General features: G+C 37.9%; 1 pseudogene; it reads left to right on the top strand.

Annotated features, from left to right (window-relative positions):
• The first annotated feature begins 4,277 nt into the window (after positions 1 to 4,277).
• LOC146881637 (uncharacterized) lies at positions 4,278 to 5,699 on the top strand (annotated as a pseudogene).
• The last annotated feature ends 4,765 nt before the right edge of the window (positions 5,700 to 10,464 follow it).

Below are 10,464 nucleotides of genomic sequence, written 5' to 3'. Positions count from 1 at the left end.
ACTTTTAAGCCTTATCTTGCATAGCAAGTGGCGGCAGACATCCACTTATCTTCAAGGTGGCCATGGCGTCTAGCCTAGCCTTGTAGTGGCGTGCTTCTTACATTTTTACCATTCCTTTACTTTCCTTTAAATTTTCTTGGTTTTCTATGGTTTATGTGCTTTCCATTTCCTTTTTTTTATGCAATTCATCATCTTCTTCTCTTGAGCTCTGTGAAAGGAACGTTCACATCTAGATATCATGATATCTTAATGTCCGGTAGGGATTTCACTTAGCTTTCTTAACAACTCACACCATCTTCAATAATTTTAAAAGAAAACAAGATAATCCTTCATCATTTAGTATCGTGAGCCTAGGTTATCTTGAATATGGTGTTTTTCATGTGTTAAACTTGTCTTCTTGTAGTTATCTTGGTATGGTTCAAATCCACTTCCATGACACACAAAAATAGTACTGGCAGAAATTACATTTCAAAAATTACGTTTTTGGTGTCCAAAGAAATCTCTTTGAGTCTAGTTTTCAGAAAAAAAAGAACCAACGCATTAGGAGTTCTGTGGAGAAAGTTATGATCAAATTAGTGAGCAAAGGTCAGATCTGCCAAGAATACATGAATCAGTGTTTTCAGGTTCTTTTATGGCAGTTTGGCTACGGTTTTTGCACCTCTTTAAGCTCCTAAATGTGGTTGGATAACATGTCTTTGAATGCTTAGTCTTTGAGCCTCAAATCCATGAGTTTAAATTCGTGATAGCTACATGTTTGTATCTTTGTGTATGTCATGTTGAGTCTTTAAATGTGTCTAACTTTTGCTTGAGTCATATGTCATATGTTAACTTGAAGTTTTCTTATTCTTGTTTTTCCAAGTATTTGAATCTTTCTTTCACTTTATGTCTTGCTTGATGTATGCTCCATGAAATTGATTTTGGCCTAAAACTTGAGGAACTAAGTGTCCAAGCCACCTAAAACTCTTTCTCATCATTTTATGAAGCTTGTTGTGAAAAGAAGAAAATTTTTACACCAATTTTTGCCTAAAAATTGAGAGCAACCTTGCTCCTTGGTGAACTAAAAGTGTGTTCTCCACTAGGTGTTATGCTACTAGTTTTCATACTTGAGAATTGGGTGATATTGGCTAATTAGTTCCATATTTTAACTTGGTTATGATCTTTCTTGGTGTATGCATGATTTAAGACTTGAAGATGCTTGTCAAGTACTTTCCATAGAGTCTTTAAAATGTGTTTTTCTTGTTTTACTCTTGTTAAAAGTTGTCTCAAACTTTTCTTCTTTAGAGTTTAGCTTTCCTTGTTTTTGTGCTTTTCTTGCTTGTCACTAGGTGTTCTTTGTTTTGTCTTACTAGTTTTCTTTTCTTGAAACTCTTGGGGTGTTGTGACCGAATCACTTGTCTTGCATTTGAAAGGTTTTGCACAAGTTTTTAAAAGTGTTTTCTTCAATCCTTTGGTGGATTTAGAATGCTAGCCTTGCGTTGTTACTTTAGGAGTGTGATCTAAACACTTGGGTTGTATTTTGGGTTGGAATTGGTCTCGGTTTTCATGTTGTCTATCCCTAATTCATTTATTTTGTCTTGGCTTTGAGTGTTTTGTTGTAGGAATCATGGCAAGTTCATCAAATGCACCTTTTCCAAACAAAAACAATACATTGATGAGATTTCTTTGGGATTTGGAGTTGTCTAGGAAGGATTCCTTTGAACAATTGAAAAAAGAAAAGGAGGAAAGTAACCTAAGAATCCAAGAGCACATTCAAAGGCTTGAAGCTAAAGAGCAAGAAAGAAAGGCTAGGAAAAGAGGGCATTCTAGGCGCAACTCATCACAAGAGAAGCAAACTCCAAAGATTCCTAAGTTCTATGGAGGAAGTGATCACAAAATCTTCCTTGATTGGGAAGCTAAAGTTGATCAAATTTTCAATGAAAATCATGTAGAGGATCAAGCACAAGTTGATCTAGTAGTTTTAGGATTTTTTGAGTATGCCAATACTTGGTGGCATAAAGTTTGTAAGAATTATGACCAAGGGCCACCCGCGGCTTCTTGGATAGACATTAAAACTCTTATGCACGCTAGATTTGTTCCTCCCTCCTATAGGTTGTTATTTAAGTGTTGTTATTGTCGTGTGTGTTTAAGCTTGAATCCAACTTTCTTCTTCCTTTCATGAGCTTGAGAAATGAACCTTCACATCTAGATAGCATGCTATCTTAATGTCTAGTGGGAATTTTCAAAAAGCTGTCTTAAACAACTTCACTATATTCTTAACTCTAAAAGGAAACAAGATAATCCTTCATCATTTGGTATCTAGAGCCTAGGTTATCTTGAATATGGTGTTTTTCATGTGCTAACCTTGTCTTGTTGTAGCTATCTTGTTATGGTTCAAATCCACTTCCATGACACACAAAAACATTGCTGGCAGTAAACGTTACAATTTTAAAACATTAAACTACACCAGCTCTTTGAGTCTAGTTTCCAGAAAAAAAAAGAACCAATGCATTTGGAGTTTTGTGGAGAAAGTTATGATCAAATTAGTGAGCAAAGGTGAGATCTGCCATGAATACGGGAATCAGCGTTTTCAGGTTATGTTGTAGCAGTTTGGCTACGGTTTTTGCACCTCTTTAAACTCTTCAATGTGGTTGGATAACATGTTTTTGGATGCTTAGTCTTTGAGCCTCAAATCCATGAGTTTAAATGCATGATAGCTACATGTTTGTGTCTTTGTGTATGTCATGTTGAGTCTTTAAATGTGCCTAACTTTTGCTTGAGTCATATGTCATATGCTTCTTTGAGTTTTCTTGTTCTTGTTTCTAAGTATTTGAGCTATTGCATGAGATCTATGCCTTTTGTTGTTGTATGCTCCTTGAAATTGATTTTGACCTAATGTTTTTTAGGAACTAAGTGTTCAAGACACCCTAAAATATCCTTCTCATCATCTTAAGTACCTAGTATTGAAAGGAAAAATTATTTTCATGACCAAAAACAGTTTGGCCGAAAGCTAATGTGTTGCTTGGTGAATCCATTTGGCCATTTTTCCTAGGTGTTATGCTACCAATTTTTATACTTGGATTTTGGGTGATATTTTCAAATTAGTTCCATGCTTTAACTTGGTTATGATCTTTCTTGGTGTATGCATAATTTGAGGTATAATCTTGGCTTGTTCAAATGCTTTCCATAGAGTCTTTAAAAATGTTTTTCATTGCTTTAGTCTTGTTCAAGTTTTGTATTTAAAACAAAATTTCCTTAGAAGTTAAACTTTCTTGTTTTGGAGCTTTGCTTGCTTGTCTATAGGTAATCCTTGTTTTGTCTTAGTTGTTTTCATTTCCTTGTTTTCCTAGAGTGTTGTGGTCGAGCCACTTGCTTTGCTTTTGAGAGGTTTTCATCTTTTTTAAGGTGTTTTCACTTGTTCCGAAGGATTTTTGAGTGCTAGCCTTGCTTGTGTGCTTTGGGAGTGTGATAAAAAAAACTTGGGTGGTTGTGAAGACCACACTTGGTCTCGGGTTTGGCTTGTTTTATTATCTAAAATCTTGCTTGTCACGGATTTTGGTGAGTTTTGGTGTAGGAACATGAATATGGATCCAATCTTGGAGGTAGAAGAGGAGGAAGAATCGGCTTCACCTTATTCCCCTCCCATGGTGACTCCTATGGCCCAAGAAAGTGACTAAATCACCCTTGCCAACATCCTACGTGAGATGGAAGTGAGTAGAAGGGAAAATTTTGATCAATTGAGTGCGGATAGGAGACAAAGTGAGATCTTCCTACAAGAGCACATCCAAAGACTTGAGTTCAGAGAGGATGAGAGGAGAAGGAGGTGGTCCTCTTCCGAGGACTCTAGCCATGGTGGAAGAAGAAGAAGGCACGACCATGATGGTGGTGGAAGGCGCAATCAACTCCCACAAAGACAATCTCCACCAATCAAGATTCCAAAGTTCAAGGGGGAGAATAATCCAAACCTCTACACTGAATGGGAGCTAAAAGTGGACCCAATATTTAATATTCATTTAGTTAGTGATCAAGAGCAAGTAGACTTAGTAGTTTTAAAATTTGAGGATTATGCCATCACATGGTGGCATCAATTGTGTATGAAAAATATTAACCAAGAGCCACTCGCGGCCTCTTGGATGGACATTAAAACTTTGATGCGCGCTAGATTTGTTCCTTCCTACTATAGGAGGGAGACTCTTTTGAAGCTCCAAAGGCATATTTTAAAATGATGTGTGAATGAGTGTGAATGAGTATTTTAAAATGATGGAGTCCATGCTTCTCAAAGTAGGACTCCAATTTGGTCCATGTGTGTGAATGAGTATTTTAAAATGATGGAGTCCATGCTTCTCAAAGTAGGACTCCAATTTGAAAGTGAAGAAGAAAAGGTAGCTAGATTTGTGAGTGGTCTTAGAAGAGAAGTTCAAGATGTAGTTGAGTTGTATGAGTACTCTACTCTTGACAAAATTTTACACTTGGCCTTAAAAGTTGAAAGTCAATTGAAAAAGAAACAAGAGGCCCATAGGAGTACTCCTTACAATGAATACTACTCTAGGACTTGGAAAAGAAAAGAAAGAAAAGATGAGAAACCTCCTTCCAAAGACCACCCACCTAGGACCAATTCGTCTAGAACCTCCCATGAAAGTGCAAACTCTTCCCAAGGTTCAAGAACTAGTTCCATCAAATGTTTTAAGTGTTTGGGCTATGGTCACATTGCTTCAAATTTTCCAATAAAAAGGAGCGTGATCTTGAACCCTAAAGGAGAGGTTGAAAGTGAACATTCTTCTCCCCCCTCCCCAAAAAGTTCTTCCTTCCACACTTCTTCCCAATCTTCAAGTGAGGATGAAATCAAACCTAATGAAGGAGGTTTGTTGGTGGTTAGGCGCATGCTAGGCCAAGTGCCTAAAGAATTTGAAAACCAAAGAGAGAATATGTTTCACTCAAGGTGCCAAATCAACAACAAAACTTGCTCCCTCATAATTGATAGTAGAAGTTGTGTCAATGTGGCTAGCACAAGGGTTGTGGACAAGTTTGGCTTGAAAACCATCCCTCATGCCAAGCCCTATAAGCTCTCTTGGCTTAGGGAGGAAGGTGAGATCAAAGTGGACAAACAAGTCCTTATTAACTTCTCCATTGGAAACTACAAAGATGAGGTGTTATGTGACTTGGTGCCTATGCAAGAAACTCACATTTTACTAGGAAGGCCATGACCATTTGATAGAAAAGCTTTTCATGATGGCCATGCCAACAAGTTTTCCTTTAGCTTCCAAGGCAAAAAGATTACATTACTACCTCTTTCACCAAGAGAAGTCAATGAGGACCAAATTCAAATGTTAAAGAAAAGAAAAGAAGAGAAGGCGCAAAGGAAGGCGCAAGGGCATGGCAATGAGTCCAAGAAGAGCATGATCACTCTCAAAGGGGTGAAAAAGGTAATGCTTGCCCAAAAACCTATCTCATTAGCTTATCCTAGTGAATCTTCCCCCTCCTTCCAAAATCCTCACTCGATATGTCCCCTAAACTTGTCATTAGTCTTAGATAAGTTCAAAGATGTTTTTCAAGAACCTCCAAAGGGCCTTCCACCCCTAAGAGGTATAGAACACCAAATTGATTTTATACAAGGCTCATCTTTGCCTAATAGGCCAGCCTATAGGACTAGTCCCAATGAGGCTAAGGAAATTCAAAAACAAGTGAATGAGTTGTTAGAGAAGGGGTGGTGCAACATAGCATGAGTTCTTGTGCAATGCCCGTGATTCTAGTCCCCAAAAAGGATGGAACATGGAGAATGTGCATAGATTGTAGGGCTATCAATAACATAATCATCAAGTATAGGCATCCCATTCCTAGGTTAGATGATTTGATTGATGAGTTACATGGTGCAACCATATTTTCCAAAATATACTTAAAGAGTGGGTACAATTAAATTAGAATCAAAGAAGGTGATGAATGGAAAACCTCTTTCAAGACTAAGTTTGGATTATTTGAGTGGTTAGTCATGCCTTTTGGCTTGACCAATGCACCTCGTACATTCATGAGACTCTTGCACCATGTTCTTAGAGAGTTCTTAGGGAAGTTTGTTGTGGTGTACTTTGATGACATTCTCATTTATAGTATGTATCAAGATGACCACTTGCATCATTTAAGGAGTGTGTTAGAGACCTTGAGGAAGGCATCCTTGTATGTTAACATGGAGAAATGTGTGTTTGGGATGGATCACGTGATCTTCCTAGGTTTCAAAATAAATCAACATGAGGTCCATGTGGACCAAGAAAAGGTGATGGCCATCAAGGATTGGCCTCCCCCAAAGAATGTAAGTGAGCTCTATAGGTGGGCTAGATTTTATAGGAGATTTGTGCCAAACTTTAGTACCATAGCCACCCTCTCAATGAATTGGTCAAGAAATGTATGGTCTATAAGTGGGGTAAACATCAAGAAAAGGCTTTTGAAACTTTAAAACAAAAATTGATCAATGCACCACTTTTAGCCCTCCCTAACTTCTCCAAAACTTTTGAAATTGAGTGTGATGCATCCAATGTAGGCATTGGGGTCGTGCTTCTCCAAGAAGGGCACCCCATAGCCTATTTTAGTGAGAAACTCAAGGGGAGTCACATCAACTACTCCACCTATGACAAAGAGCTTTATGCTCTTGTGAGAACTTTGCAAACTTGGCAACACTATCTTCTTTCAAAGGAGTTTGTGATACATAGTGACCATGAGTCACTCAAGTTTTTGAAAAGCGAAGGAAAGGCTAACATTGTGGCGGATGCACTTTCAAGAAGGCATTCCCTCCTTTCCATTCTTGAAACTAAATTTCTTAGTTTTGATCATATTAAGGAATTGTATCCAAAGGATGTTGATTTCTCCCCCATTCTTAGTGAGTGCCACCAAGGGGCTTACAAAGACTTTTACCTTCTCAATCAATATGCCTTTTACTTTATGCTTTATGCTTTTGCTTTACTCTCTCCTCCACATCATTTATGCTCCCCAATCACCATGCACCACCTAATATTGCTTTCTTACTCCTAATTAACCTACATTACAAATAAACATAGATTAACATGTTGGCTTAAGTCAAGTCAACTATAGTCAACGAGTCAAACCTAGTCAAAGGTCAATAAGTCAACTAAAGTTTATTCAACTAAGTCAACTTAAGGAATCAAAAATAAGGAACACAAATGAAAAGGATGAAGGATTAGTGAACTTTCTTTCTAAACATGCTTAGTCTTCTTAAGCATGTTCCTCCATCCTTGGTTGGGGTCAATCCTTCATCATCAGGGGAGTTCTTTTCTGTGTTTTGTATGCCAAATATATGATTCCGTGCTAAACTTGATGAATGGGGTGTGTCTCTCTCTACAATTTGTTGAATTTCGTCGTGTTTTTGGAAAATTCTAGAAACCGCCTAGCAGCGTCGGGGAAATCTACTAGGCGACACATGCTATATAACCCTAATTCTAGGTTTTCCCTATGAATCGCCTGGTGGCAGAGGGTGATCCGCCAGGCGACACATACTGTATGAGAGATGTTTGGATTGGATTTCTATTGTACATGAACAATTGGCATGATAAACTGTTAGTTATAATTGTTTAATTGGGAAAGATTGCATGAACCTTTGTGTGATTGGGTATGAGAGATCATGTTGGGATGAAAGATGATGTGATATGTAATATATATCTTTGATTGGTGCTTTGTGGTATGCAAAGAATGCGAAGTTTATTAAGATTGAACTAAATAAATTGCTTGCTACTAAAAATATGTCAAAACGCTTGTTTATTTTGGGAGGTGGGGGAATTTAGGGTGATCATAAGCGTTGGAAAATCTGGGGAAAAACCTAGAATCTACATGAACCGCCTGGCGGTACAGTAGTTGTCACCAGGCGACACCTCAGAGTTGAGGGGTTGCATGTATTTTTACTTGATCAAAATTATGATTTTAACTAATTAAATGAGCATGATGTATGAAAAGGGTAAGATAATTGATGAGGGGGATGAGGTGTTAGAAATTGGAATTTTAAGTACGTAAAAGTCACGTTTTGCCTTAGTTGTGAGGTGGTTTAATTGTCGGTTGTTACTATTATACGATGCCTATTGCGAATGTTGGTGGCAAATTGATAAGTGTGTATTTTTGCCCTCATTCAATGTTTAATTCTGAGTATTTAATTGAATTTGTGTGCTTAAAGAGTGATTTAATTAATCGTTCTAATAATTAAGCTGTTTGATCTTGTGTGATAAAAATGTCTTAAAAAGTGATTTTTAGCTACATCAATTATTTTTGGATATTTTAATGTTTGTTGATGTAGTTGAAGTTAAGTTTTAAGCTCATTTAAAGGTGGAAAATAAATTGATTGAAGTTACAAACCACCTTTAAATAAGGCTGAAATTAGCAAGTTCTAGAAAAATCACTTCTGCACCCCATTTTTTATTTTACACACTCCCCTATTTCAAGTGGACCACTTAAAAACCTGTTCTGCACCCATGTTTCTACTAAGTTACACCCCTTTTGTCACTTAAACTCAATTCATTTAGATACTGCCATGTGGCAATCCTCAAGTTTTAAATTTGTCTAACCATATGTTGCCATGTCTCACCATCCTATCAAACAAAACCTAACTAATAGAAGGCTGCCACGTCATCATCTTTAACCCTAGCTTCTTCTCCTTGAAACCGCCCACCGTCGGCAGTCATTATGTCGTCATCGTTAACGGAAATTGCTGCAATGCGCAATGAACAGATCAACAACGCCTCTCCACCATCTTCGCCACTGTTGCGAACTTCCATCATCACGCACACATCGCAGCAGTTTTCACAAGGTTCGTCCATGATGGGAAAACAACAACAAACAATATACCAGAGAATGCAGCGGATATAATTTCCCCTAACTTGCAAGAATCTATGAGGAGCAATAATCAAAGAGCAGCAATAATAAATCACCAAAAGCACAAATAAAGGCACCAAGATTTTTAACGTGGAAAACCCCTCAAATCAAGGGTAAAAACCACGAGTTATCCAGACCAAAGAAATAGCTCTACTATGATCAACAAGAGTACAAAAGTGTCAGGTTTTACAGAGGGGGTTTTCACTGGGGAGAACAACACCAATGAGATCTGAGCCTAACCACATAAGATACTGACACCACTCTCAACCCAAAACCTTAAGGCAATGGGTTTATGGGCCTTGATCCTTATATGGTGCTCTACTTTCTCAATTCTGGTCAATGTGGGACTTAGACTCACACTTGGATTCCTAACATTCTCCCCCTCAAGGGTGAGTCCCTTCAACCACATTGGTACACTCCCCCTCCAGCGGAAGGATTCCCAACCACGAGTACCCCTTCTCGTACCGCCGTTCATCTTAACGGGACACGCTTACCTGGAACCCTTGCCAGGAAGACTTTCGTACCGCCGTTCATCTTAACGGGACACGCTTACCTGGAACCCTTGCCAGGAAGACTTTCGATACAGGGACCATACTGTACTCGTCTGAGCCGGTTTCAACCATCGGCTCTGATACCACTTGTCAAGTTTTACAGAGGGGGGTTTCACTAGGGAGAACAACACCAATGAGATCTGAGCCTAACCACATAAGATACTGACACCACTCTCAACCCAAAACCTTAAGGCAATGGGTTTATGGGCCTTGATCCTTATATGGTGCTCTACTTTCTCAATTCTGGTCAATGTGGGACTTAGACTCACACTTGGATTCCTAACAGTCCACACCATATCAGACCTATAACAACGGAGAAGCATCACGCAAACAGCACACTAGAGATGCGAGTTCAGCCATTGACAACGACAACAACACTTGTAGTTTTTGAAGCAGCAAGGGAGGAAGGAGGAAGAAACCCTAATTTGGGAGAGAGAAGGAGCTGCCACGTGTCATCCTTTCAATGGACACTGAAATGGTCAAAGCTAGTCAAAGTGGTCAAATCTGGTCAAATATTCAAATCTAGTCAAAGACTGGTCAAAGAAGAGGGGTTTAACTAAAAATATTAATATTTTTGGATGTCTCTGCAAATTTGGACTACAGGATTAAAAATGGCTTATTAAGAAAATTAATGTAAATATTATTTGTTAATAATTTATCAGATATTTTTAAATAATTTATTTATTTAATTATATCATAAATTATTAACCAAACTATACTTGTCAAATAGTCTAGATCTCTCCAAATATCTTTGAATATTTATCTTTATTTTTATTTTAAAAGATATTTGAGAGATTTTAGCAACCGAAAAGCCCAGTCCAAGTCCTATATAAAGAGACCAAGGGGGAAGTAGAGAAGACAAGCTCGAGACTTCAGAGTTTTGGAACCCTTAGGGGGGCCTAATTTCGTTTCCTTTTTCTCTCTCCATTCTTCTATTATCTTTATTTTGCATTCTATGCATTACTAAACTTCTTGGGTTTATTCCATTGTAATTTCATTATGGATTCTGAGGTTAGAATGAAATAATTTCTTTGTTTCTTTTTTATTGTTGAGGTTTTAATTCATCTATGTCTTT

Source organism: Vigna unguiculata, chromosome 11 (genome assembly GCF_037176805.1).
Source record: "Vigna unguiculata cultivar grain cowpea cultivar isolate G323 ecotype 2 chromosome 11, ASM3717680v1, whole genome shotgun sequence".
NCBI classification, from domain to species: Eukaryota; Viridiplantae; Streptophyta; class Magnoliopsida; order Fabales; family Fabaceae; genus Vigna; species Vigna unguiculata.
Note: the sequence above shows the minus strand (reverse complement) of the source record. Positions and strands in the feature narration are given on the sequence as shown.